Source organism: Podarcis bocagei, assembly GCF_964188305.1.
Source record: "Podarcis bocagei genome assembly, chromosome: 7".
Classification (NCBI taxonomy): Eukaryota; Metazoa; Chordata; class Lepidosauria; order Squamata; family Lacertidae; genus Podarcis; species Podarcis bocagei.
Window position 1 is genome coordinate 35,794,049 of NC_138132.1, and position 18,111 is coordinate 35,812,159.

Sequence of the window (18,111 nt, forward strand, 5' to 3'; positions counted from 1 at the left end):
TCCAACATTTAGCTGACTCAGCTCTTTTCTGGGAAGGAAGGAGTATTAAAGGCTTCTTGTGGCAGTTGAGTCTTGCTTGATGTTCCTCCATCCTTGGTTACTCTTTGGTTCTGACTCCTGGTTGGTCCCACCAGAGCTCTGGGTTGAACCCACACTGCTGTCCATGGTCCTGACTAAGCTTGGGCAGCCTGGACACCTCTTTGCTTAGCAGATGCATACTTCCTATGGAAGGCAGCATAGGGGGAAGAGGCAAGTCACCAAAAGCCTCACATGAACACAAAGATTTCATTCTGTTCATTCCCTCAAATGGGGTAGACCTAATGGAATTTATTGGCAAGTAAGGAGGAGACTGAGGCACACAGAGGGGAGGGACAAAAAGATAAAGGCACAATGTCGGGGACTCAAAGAAGCCAAGGGGAAGCCAATAATTTGCTTTCGGGGAAGGGATAGGAAGGGAAAGGGGGAACTTCCACTGCAATTTGCTCTTGAGATTGCAGGTAGGAACTGATCTAGGCACAAATGGCTGCAGGGCTTCTAGGACTGGACCCTCTTGATGCCTCCCTGCCCCCTTGGGACATGGTTGTGGACTTCATTGAAGAGAAGAAGATGGCCTCTCTCTAAAAAAAGAAAAGAAAAAAGGGGGCCGTAAAAATGTGTTTTAATTTGGTTTTTATCTTATCGTTTATTTTAATGATTTCTGAATGTTTTAAATAGTCTGTTTTACGTAACTTTTCCCCTCTTACAGTTTCATTGTTTTATGCGCTTTGTAAATTGCTTGTAAATATTGGCCCATCTCCAGATGTATCTCTCATAGGATTAACTGCTCCAAAGCTTTGCTCCTTAACATGAAACTGCTGATATTGATTCCTGATCTAGATGGTCATGATCTCCTGGGCCCACATCAAGGGGCTGGCGGGGAAGTGTGCTGTGGCCATCTATCTTCTGGTCATTGCCGAGCTCACCTGTAGGAGAATGGAGAACAAGCTCTCAATTGATATTAATGTGGCAATGCAGTGGTTCAGAACACTCTATGGGGAATTTGGAAATGTGAGTTGTAATCCTGTTTTAGGGGATTTTCCTCTTTCTAGTTCCAACCCCCTCACAAATTGAATTATATTCAATAAAATGCCATGCATACTACTTGTATGATTTTCGGTTTTGCATTTTGAGGAGGATGCTGGGGAGCAGTGATTCAGAGTCTCCCTGAATGTAAGAACCCCTAAGAAACATAGTTCTGTTCATTAATCCTTCCTCAAAGAGGTTCGCGCGGGGGGGGGGGGCACGTTCCTATGAAGGACTAGAAGTGGGGGCATTAAAGCCAATTTTTCACCTCAGCATAATCACCAGGGGTTGGGAGAAGGAGCTTTAAGGCTGTTGTTGCTGTTGTTATTTATTAAATTTGTATACTGGCCTTCATCCAAAGTTCCCTGGATGGTTCACAACAGAAAAATACAAAATGTCTGCTGGCCTCCTGCTTCCCTGTAATTTAAAATTGTACCTCTCACTGTAGGGAGGTTAAATATGTTTGCGTTTTGCTGGAACTCAGTGCTCTTTAAGTCATGCCACAGTCGGGGCTGACCTCCTTATTTTAAACTCCGCTGTCCTCCGAATCTTTCCAAAATGATTAAGTTAGGTTACAGACCTGTTCCAACTCAGATTCAGGTTATTTATTAAATTTGTATACTGCCTTTCATCCAAAGTTCCCCGGATGGTTCACAACAGAAAAATACAAAATGTCTGCTGGCCTCCTGCTTCCCTGCTCTGTCATGAAGTTCACTGGGTGACCTTGGGCCAGTTGCAGTCTCCCAGCCTAATCTATTTTGTTGTGAGGATAAAATGATTTAGAATATGTAGCTCTGCTGATCTTTCAAGCCACATAGGTATTTAAATTTACTAATCAATAGTAATGACAAAGCCCATGCAATGCAAGCTGAGGGGAATCTGCTCACCTCTCCAAGTAAGTGCTGAGGCAAGAGGGAATCCCCCAGCATCCCTTGCACACCCTTGCTCTTGCCAAGGCATCTGCATAGGCAGGAATGGCTGGCCTTAGGCACTTAGAGTTGGGCTGCTTCAGCAACTGATTGAGCCTAGGATCTGTGGCACCAGCCATTTGTGTTGGTGTTAGGTGTGGGAGGACAACATTTTGCAAATGAAAATGCAAGACATGAAGGGCAAGTTTGAAATGCAACTTTTCTTTCCCTGGTGGCAGGCAGAGTGAAGCAAAATAATTAGAAGGGAGGGGGCAGGAACGGAAGGGCGCCAAGGAAACTTTACAGCACTAAAACCACATGGCAATATATGGAAATGTTGTCAATTACTGTAAAGCAAAGAAATCCAGGATTGAATTTTCCATAAAGTGTTTAATACAGTCTTTCTAGTGATCCTCAGAAAGAAGTCTCCGAAATGTCAGTGAACCAGAATTGATTTTGGATGTACCATATCCATTAAAGCAGGAACATTTTCTTTAAACTGCTTATTAATCTAACCTTGCCTTATAGGTTTTCCATGTGAATCCTTCCCTTCAGCCTTTACAAATCAGGGAAGTGTCACCCCTTGATTTACTGACAAAGCCGATGAGTGACATAATTTACCTCGCTTGAGATCAGTTCATCAAACTGAGGAGTGCTTTAGTGGCCATAAAAACCCAGGCATTAGATACAATTGCGCCTGTTTAAAATGCAAAAGGGGTAACCTACATTTTGAAAATGCGGTAAAAGAGAACAAGAAGCGATGCCAGGATGAAAATTTATGAGGCACGGAAAGCCTGCATATGAATTCAGCAATTGCTGTGTGGGGTGGAATTGGCTTGAAAACTCAGCTCCCGCTATCTAGTTTCCACAGGCTCTTTGTTGAAGAGGAGCATTGTTAATGGATACTTCCAAGCAAGAGGGGCTGAGATGTTAGCATTCAGGCTGGCGGTATTATCTGGCCTCATGCTGCATGGGTCTTTTTAAAACACACACATTTTCCCCTTAGCATCACACTGGGGTGTTGCAACAGGGCTGTCTTGTTAGTGATACTGTGTAATAGCGAGGAACAAGCCTCCCGACGTATCAAGTGGCAAAGGTAGGCAGAACACAGAAAAATGTGGATCTCACTGAGAAGAGATACTGAAACTCCTGGCCAGTTGGCTTTGACAGAAAGGGAAAGACTTCCACCATTTCCCTAAGGGTACTGCAGTGCTTCTCAGATGCTCAGAACCTTCAATATCGTATAAAGGTTCAAATTAAAATGCAAAGCTGGCTTTTCTCTAGTTAGTCAGGATTCCTCCATTTAGTCATGGAATACTTTCTGTCTGCAGTTCCATCTTTATGACCAGGACAGCAAGATATGAATGGGAGATCTGGGTGTTGCTTCCATTTCATCTGCTTCCAGTGATGTTCTGCCTTCAGAGGCATATCTATGCCCCCTTACGCTGTTGGCAAGAGGATGTGTTGGTACCTCCAAAGCTGGGAAAGATCATGGACCAGAAACTCAAAATGTTTGCTTTTTGTCACCTTTTGTGCTCCATCAGTGACTTCCATCAGCCATCAGGGTTGGATTGGGCCTGTTCTTCTCCTTCTCCTTCTCCTTCTCCTTCTCCTTCTCCTTCTCCTTCTCCTTCTCCTTCTCCTTCTCCTCCATCTGTTGTCTGCCTGTCTGCCTTCCTCCTTCCCTCTGCTCACTGATTTCCACTTCCCCTCCCTCCCTCCCTCCCTCCCTCCCTCCCTCCCTCCCTCCCTCCTTCCTTTCCTTTTTCCTCCTCTTGCAACTCTCACCTGCTCTCTCCATCTTTCTTCCCTCCAAGCCCTACTGGGCACTCCCACTCCTCTAATAGCACTGCTGGCTGACTGGGCAGCCACCCCTCCAGGGCTGCTGCAATGGCTCAGTGACTGGCCCCCAGTGAGCTTCATGGCAGAGTGAGGATTTGGACACCTTGCAATGTAGCAATGTGTCAAAAGATGCATATACTAGGAAAAATTGCCTAAAGATGCATATATTATGGAAGATAACCTACAAAAAGAATAGGGGAAATTTGATTGCAAAAACATGTACATTGGGCAAAATCGCATACACTTAAATTGCCGGGGGCTGCAACATCTAGGCCAATCTTTATTTGAACTGTCCTCCTTGCTTGCCACAGAAAAAACTGCCTCAGATGAATCACGGAAGAAATCCTTCCTGTTTGGGTTCAGAAAGTGGTAGAAATGCCCAAGTTCAACCTCAATCAAGTTTCCAAATAATATTTATCAGATGTTCTATGGTGTGCTCAGGGCAGTTCAATTTCCTGTTATCTGTCAAAAGTGTTGCATCTTGGAAGGCAGTGCTTTGATACCCTCTGTTGGCTGGGATGGGAGGCAGAACTATTCCTAGTGGCTTAGCAGGAAGGACTCCTCTCTAAAAGGCTTCCTTAGAAACACAATGACACCACAGTGTGGCTCCTGTTTGACTACCCGCTTCCTTTTCAGTGGAAAAAGCCAATCTATTTATGTACATATAGAATGGAGAGTTTCTTCTTCCTCTAATCACAGAAGCTGAAGGCACTGGCATGTGTTTTTCTAAAAACATTTTCTCTCTCCCCCTGAGATGCCCAACCTTCAGACATAGTGGCAGGCTGAGCAGTCAGTGATATGTCACCCTTCACCTGAGTAGACAGGATACATTCTTCACAATTTGCTTCTTCCAGTTCTCAACAAACCTAATATATTGTTGCCAAGGTTCACTTTCATCACCTGTTTCAGCCTCCAGAAAGAACTCTGTTTGCAGTGTGAAGGCTTCCAGAGCGTGTAGGAACAAGAGTGCTTCTGAGTACACGCAGACTGCTTCCCCCTTTTCACTGGCAGCTTTCTCCTTGAGTAGTGAGTCTCACTTCCAAGCAGGTTTGAAGAAGAAGAAGTTTGGCTTTGATATCCCACTTTATCACTACCCTAAGGAGTCTCAAAGCGGCTAACATTCTCCTTTCCCTTCCTCCCCCACAACAAACACTCTGTGAGGTGAGTGGGGCTGAGAGACTTCAAAAAAGTGTGAGTAGCCCAAGGTCACCCAGCAGCTGCATGTGGAGGAGCGGAGACGCAAATCCAGTTCACCAGATTACGAGTCTACTGCTCTTAACCACTACACCACACTGGCTCTCAAGAGAGGCTGTGTCATCAGAGGTGTGCCATTGGTAAGGAGCTGTATTGGTGCCTCCCCTTGTCCCTTGTGCTCTTCTCGAGGAGAGGTGTCCACCATCCCATCTCCAGAAAAAAACGACATAATTGAGTCATCACAAACAACTCTTAAACAACACAACACAATAATAGAATAATAGAATTTTGGAGTTGGAAGAGACCCTGAGAGTCATCTAGTCCAACTCCCTGCAATGCAGGAATCCTTTTGCCCAACATAGGAGTTTGAACCCACAAGCCTGAGATTACTCCTAAGAAAGTGGGTACACAGCGCTGCAGCCTAAATCTGGCAAGCCAGAGGCAGGAACTTCTGGCAATACCATACTTGCCTTTTCGTTACTTCCAACAAGGCGCCAATAGAAAGGAACTAACCTGGAGGTTATGTCCCAGTGCACCCTTTACTTGGAAGTAAGCCTTGCTTAAGTCAATGGTAAACATTCTGTGGCACATAGACTGGAAATTGGTCCTGGCAGGAAAGAAAACAGGGAAAGCAACTTGGCTGCACATCCAGCAAAATTAAAATGGGTTGAGTAAGTATCTTCAAGGACTGTGATTGGATGAGCAATGGTGGGGCAAAGGAGGGGCAGAATGTGGTTGGGGAGATCAGTAGAAAGGTCTCTATGAACTGAAAGCAGAGACACTGTATGTACATTTGTTACCCAAGAAAATCTTCAATAAAAACATTTTTTATTTTTTTAAAAAACAGCCTATATTACATATAACATAATGGATATGCTCTCACAGAGTCTTTTGGACTCTGTCCAGTAATGCATTACTGAATAAAAGTCTGACCAGTTAGGGATCTGGTTTGTGCATCCAGACTGAACCCACAAAGGGAGTTTTCTCCCACCGCTGCAACTGACAGAGGGTTGCCAAGTGTGTCCTTTATGGGTGCTGTGCTCTTGCACACAACTAAGGTGCATTTACAGACCTGTGGGCTGCAACAGCACATCCACTTACCTAGGAGTAGGTCCCAATGAACTTACTGGAACTTACTCCTGAGTAGGCACGTGTACTGTTATATACACCAAACATGTCCAGATCTTGTGCTTTTGAAGAAAAAAACAAAGAAGCCTGTTATTTACTTAAGCCCAGAAACTGACCCATGATGTAATAAGAATTTTTTTAAAACATTTTTTTAAAAAATGCCTGAGGCAAACAAGAGGCACCTCTCAAAGCCATCTAATATTTTAATGCATCACTGCTAATAACTTCCGTTATGCATCATCAAGATATGGGATGCATTAAGAAGAAGATTAGAAAAAGGAGCTAGGAAGCAAGATTCCATTTTAGATGCATGCATGGCAGCAGTGGGAGGCTGGAGGCGGGAGGAGAATTCCAGGAACCAAATCACTGACACATGGCAGCTGTCACTCCAACTTATATGATTAAGGCACAAAAATTACATGTTCTTGCAGTGGAAAATAGGGAGGGTTGATAAGAGGAACAGCTGGAGTTCAGCTTTCTTATCTGTATTTTACACACATCCCCTTGCATTTCACCTTCCTCCTCAGAATCCCAAGGGTTTAGAAATTCTCAGCCTCCACCCCAAGAATGTTTCTGTTTCTTACATGCAGTTGTGTTATTGGTGTGTGTGTGTGTGTGTGTGTGTGTGTGTGTGTGTGTGTGTGTGTGGAGCACCCTTCACCAACTTTCTGCCCTCCAAATGCTTTTGGACTACAACTCCCATCAGCCCCAGTCCGTGTGGGTTTGCTAGGGCTGATTAATGGGATTCAGGTGAGGGTCAGATGCCTTGTCAATCCCAGCAGGTATATAAGAGGACGATGCGGCCTGCCCAGGCCGTAGGTTGCACTGACTGGATGTCCCCCGCCTGTGCTCACTCTAGGGAAATAAGGAATGTTGCATTTGACTGTACCCAGCGCCAGATTTAGATGAAGAGAGGCCCTAGGCTGCTCCACTTCTGAGGCCCCTCCTCATCCCTCACCCTCACAACTAGAAGAAAATGGAAGAGTGTTACAAACAAAATTGAGTGAAGCCAAGAATGATGAAGGGTATTTAAAACTCTCCAATCCACAATTTCTCCTCTAAAGGACATGAGGTATTATTGTTAAATACCATGGTGACAATACCATGGTGATAAGCCGGGTTGTCTTCTTATATACCTGCTGGAATTGACAAGGCATCTGACCCTCCCCTGAATCTCATCGCTCTCCTGTAGCTGCCTCTGATTTGTTGTTTAGTCGTTTAGTCATGTCCGACTCTTCGTGACCCCATGGACCAGAGCACGCCAGGCACTCCTGTCTTCCACTGCCTCCCGCAGTTTGGTCAAACTCATGTTAGTAGCTTCGAGAACACTGTCCAACCATCTCGTCCTCTGTCGTCCCCTTCTCCTTGTGCCCTCAATCTTTCCCAACATCAGGGTCTTTTCCAAGGAGTCTTCTCTTCTCATGAGGTGGCCAAAGTATTGGAGTCTCAGCTTCAGGATCTGTCCTTCCAGTGACCACTCAGGGCTGATTTCCTTAAGAATGGATGCATTTGATCTTCTTGCAGTCCATGGGACTCTCAAGAGTCTCCTTCAGCACCATAATTCAAAAGCATCAATTCTTCGGCGATCAGCCTTCTTTATGGTCCAGTTCTCACTTCCATACATCACTACTGGGAAAACCATGGCTTTAACTATACGGACCTTTGTTGGCAAGGTGATGTCTCTGCTTTTTAAGATGCTGTCTAGGTTTGCCATCGCCTTTCTCCCAAGGAGCAGGCGTCTTTTAATTTCGTGACTGCTGTCACCATCTGCAGTGATCATGGAGCCCAAGAAAGTAAAATCTCTCACTGCCTCCATTTCTTCCCCTTCTATTTGCCAGGAGGTGATGGGACCAGTGGCCATGATCTTCATTTTTTTGATGTTGAGCTTCAGACCATATTTTGCGCTCTCCTCTTTGCCTCTGATTAGTTATCATTTAACTCTGGGGGGAAAGAATTAGCATCATTAGTGCCACTTTGTTTTGTACGATTCCTTGCAAATGAAGGAAAACAACTTTTCTGCTTGACTATGTTGATAATATAATTTTGGTTACTGAGGACAAACAAGATTGTACAAAAACAAAATTGGGTGCAGGCCTGGCCAGGACATAGGCGTCCTGACTGTGACAAAGATGTCCTGTGTGTGTGTTTGCTTGATTAACAGCTTTTGGGAACTTCAAGGTCCCTGCTCTCCCTTCTTATGGTTTTTGTACTGGACCTGGAGACTCTAATAGAGAGCATTCCATTTCAAGAAGGAGGGCAAGTGGGCACTCTATCAAATGACAGGGCAGGAGTTACATGGAGCAGGGCCTTTTCACTGGTGGTGCCCATTGTATGTCTCACACTTCCCAGACCTGCTCTCTTTTGGCTTGTATTTTGGAGCTTTATAATTTAGGAAGACTTTGGAAGAACTGGTTGACAAGTCTTATTGGTTGCTGACGTATGAGAGGATTTTATTTGCTGCTATTCTGTGCTTCTGGTGTGCCAGGGTTTACACCAGCATAATAGAGTTGGCCAGGATGCCAGAAGGGATACAATTTACGAGCTTGCTCCATTATCTGCACAGCAGGGGGTGTTCAGTCAACAGTGCAAAGGCTGAGCTTAAGCATTCCCTGCTGGTTACCTGCTTTCAGCAATAGGGGTCGCTGTTTGGTAGTACCCAATTGGTTAGCTGCCAGATTCTAGAACTCCCTATGGTGGCTCTTAGGTAATTCACAAAATACAGAGTCCATTAATAAAACACAGTGTTCATTCATAAAGCAGTAACATAAATCTCCATTGCTACATATTGGGTGTATATTTCAGCGGTTGAAGTTTATGGCCATGCTGTAGACTTATGCGACTGAATAAAAGGTGGCTGGGCTTATTGTCTTGGGGTTTGGGGGGGGAAGAGGTGACAAAACTGATTTCCAATAAATGCCCCCTTTATTTCCTAAGGGGCCCCCTGCACCAGAGCAATCTAGATGGATTTTACTTATATCTATAAGATTTCGCAGACTTTGGCTGTGAACTGGGGCCCTACCAAAAAAATAATAATCAAGTTGCGCCCCACTGCTTCAAATTGGGCCCCACTGGCTAGCCCAGAGTCTAATAGTTGCTGGGCCTGAGTTGCCCTGCCCTTGCATGAATTCTTGGGTTTGCTGTTTTGGGAGAGGGGAGACTGCGGCACTGGGGAGAGGGCAGGCTGGTGAGGCCCCCTAGATTTAGAGGCCTGAGTTGCCCTGCCCTCACATGAAGTCTTGGGTTTGCAATTTTGGGAGAGGGGAGACTGCCCGCTGGGGAGCGGGAGGGCTGGCGAGGCCCCCAGATTTAGAGGCCTTAGGCTTCAGCCTACTTACCGTATTTTTTGCTCTATAACACGCACCTGACCATAACACGCACATCGTTTTTAGAGGAGGAAAACAAGGGAAAAAATATTCTGAATGAAACAGTGGACGTATCATTTTTGTGCTTCATGCTGTGGCCACAGACATGTGATCTGATGGTGAATTTGGGGTGACCCAATGCAAAAATCCTGAGAATCCCTGTGGATCCATGCTTTGTAACCACATTTTTGCACCATTGCAGCCCCAGGCAACAGTGGGTGCGTGATTTTGGGGGGGCAGGCTGTAGCCATGGACATGCTATGTGCTCTGATGGTGAATTTTGGCTGACCCAATGCAAAGATCCTGAGGATCCATGTGGATCCATGCTTTGTAACCACGTTTTTGCACCATTGCAGCCCCAGGCAACAGTGGGTGCGTGATTTTTTTTGGGGGGGGGACAGGCTGTAGCCATGGACATGCTATGTGCTCTGATGGTGAATTTTGGCTGACCCAATGCAAAGATCCTGAGGATCCATGTGGATCCATGCTTTGTAACCACGTTTTTGCACCATTGCAGCCCCAGGCAACAGTGGGTGTGTGATTGGGGGGGGCAGGCTGTAGCCATGGACATGCTGTGTGCTCTGATGGTGAATTTGGGGTGACCCAATGCAAAGATCCTGAGGATCCATGTGGATCCATGCTTTGTAACCACATTTTAAGTGGGGAGGGAAGGAAAAACACAGAAGGCTAAGAATGCAGGAGAGGGCTATAACGTGAGGAAAGGAAGGCAAAAGTTTCCCCCCACCCACCCACACAAGCCAGCCAGCGTGCTCTCTCTCTCTCTCTCTCTCTCTCTCTCTCTCTCTCCCTCTCCCTCTCCCTCCCAGGTGCATGTTTTCCGGCTGCCTGATATATACGTATTTTTTTTAACTGCCTTGACAGAAGAAAGCATTTTAAATGCATTAAGAACTATTTAGCAGCGAAACCTAAGCTTTGCCATCCCTTAAGAGGTACAGACACTGTAATCTTCCAGATCGCATGAATTTACAGGCAAAACACTGTTTAAGGATTTCATCCTTTTAAATGGAAGAAAGCATATTTGAATGCTGTGTGTCTCCAAAAACAAAAAGCAGGAAGTCAAATCAGAATTTTAAGCCGAACCTGTAATCTCTCTTCCCTTCACAAACATTGTTCCCTCCGGAGCAGGGAGAGGATAGAACGAAGGACGCTCTGCTTTCCTCTCTTCTTGCCTGGAGGGGAGGGGCTTTCCCTGCTCTTTGTTCCGTTTGAGCAAACACAGTAACGAAACAGAGAGGGTGGGCAGTAAGACCCTGAGGCAGAATGCAGGAAAGCCACCACTTCCTCTTTTCAGGTTTCCCTTCTCACTGAAGCGCGGTTTGAGTTTTGCCTGATTTTTCGGCTCCGGGGACCACACATTCGCTGCATAACACGCACAGACATTTCCCCTTCCTTTTTAGGAGAAAAAATCTGCGTGTTATAGAGCGAAAAATACGGTAGCCTATAAATAAATCCAGCACTGACTGTACCATTAGGTCCAGTTGCAGATGACTCTGGGGTTGCGGCGCTCATCTCGCTTTACTGGCCGAGGGAGCCGGCATACAGCTTCCGGGTCATGTGGCCAGCATGACTAAGCCACTTCTGGTGAACCAGAGCAGTACACGGAAGCGCCATTTACCTTCCCACCGGAGCAGTACCTATTTATCTACTTGCACTTTGACGTGCTTTTGAACTGCTAGATTGGCAGGAGACCAGTGGATTACATCCCACATATAGTTAGCAGAGTGGAGAAATACCAGGGAAATCTGCTGGTTGAAAACTTAAGGTATACTACTGCTGAGGAGCAAAGTCATTCTGAGTACAGGCTTTACTGTGGCCATTATGGAGGTATCAGGTTAACACTAACACAAGTTCACTGGAGAAAAAAAAGAGGAAGGAGGTAAAGCCTTAGAAACAACCCGTATGTCAACAGTTGCTTAAGAAGGAATAGGCAAGGGAGTATCGGTTGCCTTTCTGTCTATCGCCCCCACAGTTTAGGTAAGGTATTACAAGCATTGCTGCTTTACACCCAACACCAGTTTGAGAAAGGGTTAGGGATTTCTGCTTCTGCTTCCAGATAGCTCTATCTTGGCCTGTGCATTTTACTACTCTTCTCTCGCAAACCCTATTCTCCAATTGCAAAGCACAGCTGGTTTCTGGGACTGTTACTTTTCTGGAAAATTCAGATAGACTTTGCACCAAGTGAAGATATGGAAAACAATTTCCTCCAGAGAGATCCCTATTTGGGATTAGTGCATAATTTTAACTCAATATGTATTGCTTTCACAGACATCTCTAGAAACAAAGGGGGGGAAAATCAACTCTATAAACCCATTATTTTAAAAAAGCTGCATGACCTGTCATCTCTATAACGGAATCAACAATGGGCAGAACTGTGAGCTTAGTATCCAAGCTAGGAGGACACTGCAGTCCAGCATTATCCATCTCCCTTGGCTATATAACAGAACCTTATCTGGTGGAACTCACACAAGCCCAGCCTGGAGCATCCATCAGTTTATTTCAGCCCTTTGATAAATAGTTCTTTCAAAGTTTAGGCAGAACCCTTTGCTTCTGCTTTGCCAAGTCCTTTATTTTTAAAAATCAGTTGGCCAGGATGCATTGATTAGGCCCAGGCTCTGCCCTGGAGATAAAGAGCCAGGACACCCTTGTTTTCCCCCTTTATTCAGCCTTTGGGCTCATTCTGTTAGTCACATGCAGACAAAGATACAGATGGGAGAATTAATCCAAGCCAGTGCCCAAAGATTGAATGAACAGGGCATGGCATCCAGAAACAGGGCTCGGGAACTGTCCCTCGGGGCAAACGGCAAGCCTACTATCAAGACGGGGGGGGGGTATGGTAACTTGTAGATCAGGGATGGGGAGACTTGTGTTTTTGGACTACAGCTTTCATCATTCCTGACCGTTGGCCATGCTAGCTGCATGGGCTGATGGGAGCTGGAGTATTACTATGTCTGAAGAACTGCCACAGGTACCAATTCTCTGTTGGAAACCATGCTTGAGGCTGACTATGCAACATTATTTTCTGTGTCCATGGCCTGGTCTGCATGTCACACTAAGCCAAGCCATGGCTTAGCATGAACATAAGAACCTAAGGAGAGCTTGTTGGATCATGCACCAAGTTGGCTGAGCACATCATCTGAAACCTGGACTTGCGGTTTGGCTCTCTCCTGACTACCCATGAGCTTGAACCAAGGTTTTAGGCTCATGGTTCATTAAGGAGGGCTAAAGCATGAGCCAAGGTTTGGAAATGGCTTAACTCGGCATGGTAGCAGAATGGCTGAGAAGAGGCAGAGCAGACACCGTTTCTTTTCACAGAGCCTGTCCACTTCTGCATCTAGCATGATGTGCAAACCAGGTCACAGAAAGGAGATTTTCTGGAGCCAGTTAGAAGTAGCATTAGGCTGGAATGAGCAACATTTCAAATGGGATACTGCTGGCCCAGGCCACCTTCTAGAATAGAGAGAGTGGGAGAGAATAACTCCTTGGTACCTGCTGGCACTTCCTATGCACAGTCAGACAGGAAGAAGCAACATGGTTTGGCAATTGACTGGCAGCAGGCGGGATGGACAGGATGAGTCATAATCATCAGGCCCACTGAGAAGCCAAGCAGAGTGGAGCAACTGCTGCTTATAGCATTGATGGGTCCCAGAACATCTGGGAGGAAACGAGTCAGACCTCTGGTTCTCAGCATGCATAAGAGAACTGACATGATGAGATCCCAGGGACAAGGAACAGCACCAAAATGGGATTTGTGCCCTATCTGGTTATAATTCCAAATCAGACAGCTAGAAACACCAAAGGAGAAAGCAAAGGGGAATAAAACACCAATCCAGTCTTCACCTTTTCAAAACAGGCAAGGGATCATTGCGGGGGGGTGGCAGATTTACACACTGCCAAGGAAAAGCTGTTGATCCCATGAGCTTAGTTTAGATCCCAGATGTACATATGTGCAATCAAGGTTTGCTTTTGCCCTAACAAGCATCACTTTACAGTTCCTTACAATGAATTGCAATTGCTATTTTACAACCCATTCATTCAGTTTGGAGACGTCCTACTGGAGCTCATCACAATCTCTTTTTGTCTGACTTATGTCATAAAAAGAGTCACTAGGGCCACGCTGCATATACTCCAGGATTGTGGTGGGCTATTCTTAAAAGAAACTGTGCAAATATTCCCTTGGTTGATGTCATATTTCTGTCTGGCTTGTGCTCTTTTTGCCTTTTGGAAGTACTCCCATAACAGATCCTAGCCAATCAGGGATCAAAAAGCAAACAGGGTGATGCCACATTGCTACATAGATTTGGCTCTGCTATGTAAATGAATACATAATGTACATGAATGTCACTGAGGAAAACAAAATCAGTTGAGAATGAATTCCAGAAAGGCCAATATAAATGAACTGATGAGTATTTCGGCAAGTGGCGCTGCAAAAAATCACCAACAGTACTGAAAATGTTCATGAAGTCGATTTGGAGTCGATTTGGCTCAGCCCCAGTAAGCATTTATTTCTCCACCAGTTCTGCTTTGTTGCTAGGGAAAGTTTCTTTTTAGAGGACAGAGAGAAGCTGTTCTATCAGAGTGTCCCTGCGCACGCACGCACACACAACACACCCTTTCTCCTGGGGAACACTGTGATTGAAATGGGTCACAGTGCCTTCCCAGAGCAGGTAACCAGAACCCATTTCCTCTCCCCTCCCTCCCCTCCTGGGATCTGTCCCAGCTCCTCTTCACATGCTTGGCAAACCCGGCATTAAATGTCCTGAAGCTGTGAATTAAGTGGCAAGATGCTGGTGCTGATGCATCTAACGATGCTCTTATCTGGAGACATCAGCCGAGAGCCAGCTTTGCCGGAGAGTTTCAAGCCATTAAACTCAGGCTTCCTTCCATTATCGGGTTAGCATTGTTGATTAGAAACAGCCTCTTCTTTTCCTCCTGACTAGCTGAGCTGTTTAATGATAGGCCTGCTTTCTCTGCTTCATTTAGCCGTGGGGACAGGAGCAGGGGATGTGTTCCAGTAACCCTTGCCTGACTGGCTCTGTTTGCCAAAAGAACTCCAGGATGTTTTTCTCACAGCCTGGGGCTGAATGGGAATTTCTGGCTTTGATCATGGACCCTGCCTGGTGGTCCCACAGGAAGCAGTGAACACCTTTTCCAATGCCCAGGAACACCCTTCCCTCTGATGAAGCTAATATCTCTTGGCTGTGCTTTTGGTTTAAGTTTGTTGTGTGGATAAGTGACCACCCTGTAGATTTTGTAACACAGCGGGGGGGGGGGGAATGAAGGTAGAGAATTTGGGAAGATGAAGCTTTTCCATTGGAATTTTTGCTCTACACACACCTCAGGCTGGTTTCATTAATAAACCAACTGTAAGGCCCAGCATGGTGTGTATACCTGAGGAAACTTTGCAGAATTTTCTGGAAGGTTTGGCTAGAAAGTGTGAAAAACAAACACTGTTCAGACACTAACTGGAGCGGCCTGAGAAGTAGTCACCCGAACAGCAGCTGGGCACTCCTAAAATGCAAGCTACCTACAAATATCCTCAGCAATGGCCCAGTTCTCTCAAAGTGGACTGACATAGTTGTGCATCCTCCCTCCCTGCAAAACCACCCACGCTGTCTCTTTCCTCCTGCCCCTCTCCGAATGCTGGATTTAGCATCCAACTTCTTCAGGTCAAGTTCTGTCACTGGGAAAAAGCACCCAGCATTACTTACGGCTGTGAGCAAAGTGTAGAAGCCACACCCTGGACCCCCGCCTCCATCCCAGCTGCTGCCAGGAGGCTGCCCCTCCCTGAGGAATCAATTCCGCATTTGTGGACTAGAAGGGAAGCATCAATGCTGCTCAGGTATTTAATGCAAGTGGTCCCCCCCCTTCTTCTTCAGTGTAAGAGCCCTGGGAAGATTTTGTGTGCAGTGACCTGTAATCTTGTTACTTTCTGCCAACCTGCTAGGAGCAGGAGTTCTTGTTTTCACACACGGGAGCGTAATAGAAAAGCGGCACTGGTGGGGCCGAGATTTTGCTAAACTCTTTTTCATTTTTGTAACACTCGACTGAGTTCTTTTTATCTTGTTGAAGTGGGTGGATTGTTGAAATCCTGAGTGTCTCCCCCCCCTTCACCCACAATTTTGCCTGCTCACAAAGACATCTCAGCACAGAAAGTTCCACATCCGCTAACAAAAAACCCCCTGAGATATTGTTTTGAAGTTTGCTTTCCAGAGGAACTTGATTGAACATAAGAAAAGAATGCTGGATCAGGCCGGTGACCCATCTAGTACAGCATCCTCTTCTCCCAGTGGCCAATCAAACGCCTGGTATTACAAACCCACAAATAGGATTCGAGCACATGCAGAGAGCACAGCCATCACGGCTAGTAGTAATTAGTAGCCCTCTCCTCCATGAATTTGACCAATCCTCTTTTAAATCCATCTAAGCTGGTGACCATCACTGCCTTCTGTGGGAGCGACTTCCATAGTTTAGCTAGGAGTGTGTGAAGAAGTCTTTTCTTTTACCTCTGCTGAATCTTCCAAAATTCAGCCCACAAGTTCTACTGTTATGAAAGAGGGAGGAAAACTTTTCTCTAGCCACAGTTTTCTTCTATCCCCCCTTCCCTCTAACCTCTGCTGTTCCTTAAACCACCATTTCCCTCTGTGTCCCTCCTTTCCTAAATGGCCTTTGCCCCCCACCCTGACTTCAGGCAAGTCAAGGATTTTTATGTGGCACTACAAATGCTCCAGTTGGGCTGCGTGATGATAGCCTTACATTTTCATGTATATAGGAGGATATATTTTTACATGAATGTTATTTTGTATTTGTTTTTCACTATTTTATTATTGATTTTGCACTATGCTGTCATTTTCTTAACTTTATCATTGGTCCCTGCCTTGAATACTTCGTAGAATGGTGGGACATCCATAGCAGTCTCTGACTAGCCAGAAATAGCAAATAGGCTCTCTTTCTTTCTGCAGTTTCATTCCAGCTCATTCCCAGTTCTCCTGGTCAGATGAGTTCCTTTGCTTATTGCAGCAGCAATAGTGGACCACAGCCCTGACTCTGCTTGCGTCCAGCTCTGATTGGCTATCTTTTTGGGTGTTTGTTTTGCAAAGCTTGGTGATGGCAGTGGGGGGGGGAGGGTCCAGCCTGCCAGTCACTCTGCTAAATCACACGCTGTGAATTCTCGTCTTTCCAGTTGCCGTACCAGGCTAATTCAAAATCTTTTCATACAGACTACACATTTGGCATGGTAATTTCCAGTTGCTGTTGAGAGCCAAAATGTACACACAAAGGGAGAAAAGGTTTTTATTTATTTTAAAAAACAGCATTTTATACAGCCTGACTATGATTTTATGAGGCTTCATTGAAGCATATCAAAGGGCATCTTCTAGGAAAATATATCTACCTCTATTGATACATGTTTTTTAAAGTCTTGTGCAGCTTTATTTTTCTCTTCACAAAAGAGAGAGACAGGTTGCCGTTGGCATCATGCCAGCACTCAGCCAGCTGTAAAGTTGGCAAGTGAATTAATTTTTAGTGCTTCCATGTGTTTTCCACTGTGTCCACTCACTGCCCATGGCAACCTCCCAAGAATTGTGAAACATATTTACCTACCCTGCCACTGCAAAATACTTCTGACTGACCACCACAGAGTAGGATCATGCCAGGAAGGTCAAGTGGCTCTCTCCTGTCGTGAAATGTTGTTTGACCTACTAGCTATATGTGTGGGGTTAGAATGCATTGCATGAGAATAAGACAGAACCAGGTTCAAATCCCGATGGAGCCACGAAGCTCACTGGGTGACCTTGGGCCAGTCATTATCTGTCAGCTTACTTTGCAGGACTGTTGTGTAGAGAAAGCAGGTGGGGTGGTAAACTGCTGTGAGCCCCTTGGAGGTGTGGGGTGGGGCTCAAATTGAAATACATAAATAAAAGGTACATGCAGGCTTTTATTCAGCTGGAGCTCACTGGAGTTCAGCTCTGGCACCTCTTAGGTGGGTACCATTGCCATTCTAAGAGAAGAAGGGAGAAGTTCATGGTGAGCTCTGGCACCTCTTTTTCTAGAAAAATAACACTGGGCACATGTAAACGTTACATGTTATGTGTTGCCTGCATGTATTCTGATTCACATCTTCACTTCTTTAATTAGATTGGGAACTTGTCTGTTCTAGTTTTAATTTTGGAAAAGCACCTCATGGTTTGGAGTATTTTAAATAATTGCCCCCTTATTCATTTATTTTATTTAGTTCTCGCAGAGTGACCCAAAGCAATTTACATGAAAGCCAAATAGAACATCCAATTAAAAAAATCTAAAAGCACAGTTAAAAGAGCTAAAACAGACCAGGATTTACTGACCCTATCTCACCAAAAGAAGCCACATGCCACCCTTCAAATTAAAGGCCAAAAGTCTGGGTAAAGAGAAAAGTCTTTGCTTTATTGAAAAATGGATAAAGGCGTGCCTCCCTGGAGAGAGCATTCCACACATTGGGAGCCATCACTGAAAAGACCTGATCTCATGTTGCCACCCTCTGAACCTCACAGGGAGGGGACACATGAGGAAGGGTCTCAGGTGATGATTGCAGGATCTGGGTTGGTTCATGTGAGGAGAGG

The 18,111-nt window shown here is 45.4% G+C and overlaps 1 long non-coding RNA gene across 2 annotated transcripts in view; it reads right to left on the reverse strand.

Annotated features, from left to right (window-relative positions):
• Positions 1 to 697: 697 nt before the first annotated feature.
• Positions 698 to 18,111, reverse strand: part of LOC308592356 — a 63,692-nt gene continuing 46,278 nt past the window's right edge. The window contains exons 2-3 of one of the 2 annotated variants that reach the window (XR_014010482.1): positions 6,108 to 6,196; positions 698 to 962 (exon numbers count right to left, since the gene is read on the reverse strand). This is a non-coding gene — a long non-coding RNA (uncharacterized lncRNA). The remainder of the gene's footprint in view (positions 963 to 6,107; positions 6,197 to 18,111) is intronic. The other variant, XR_014010483.1, reaches the window with a different exon arrangement.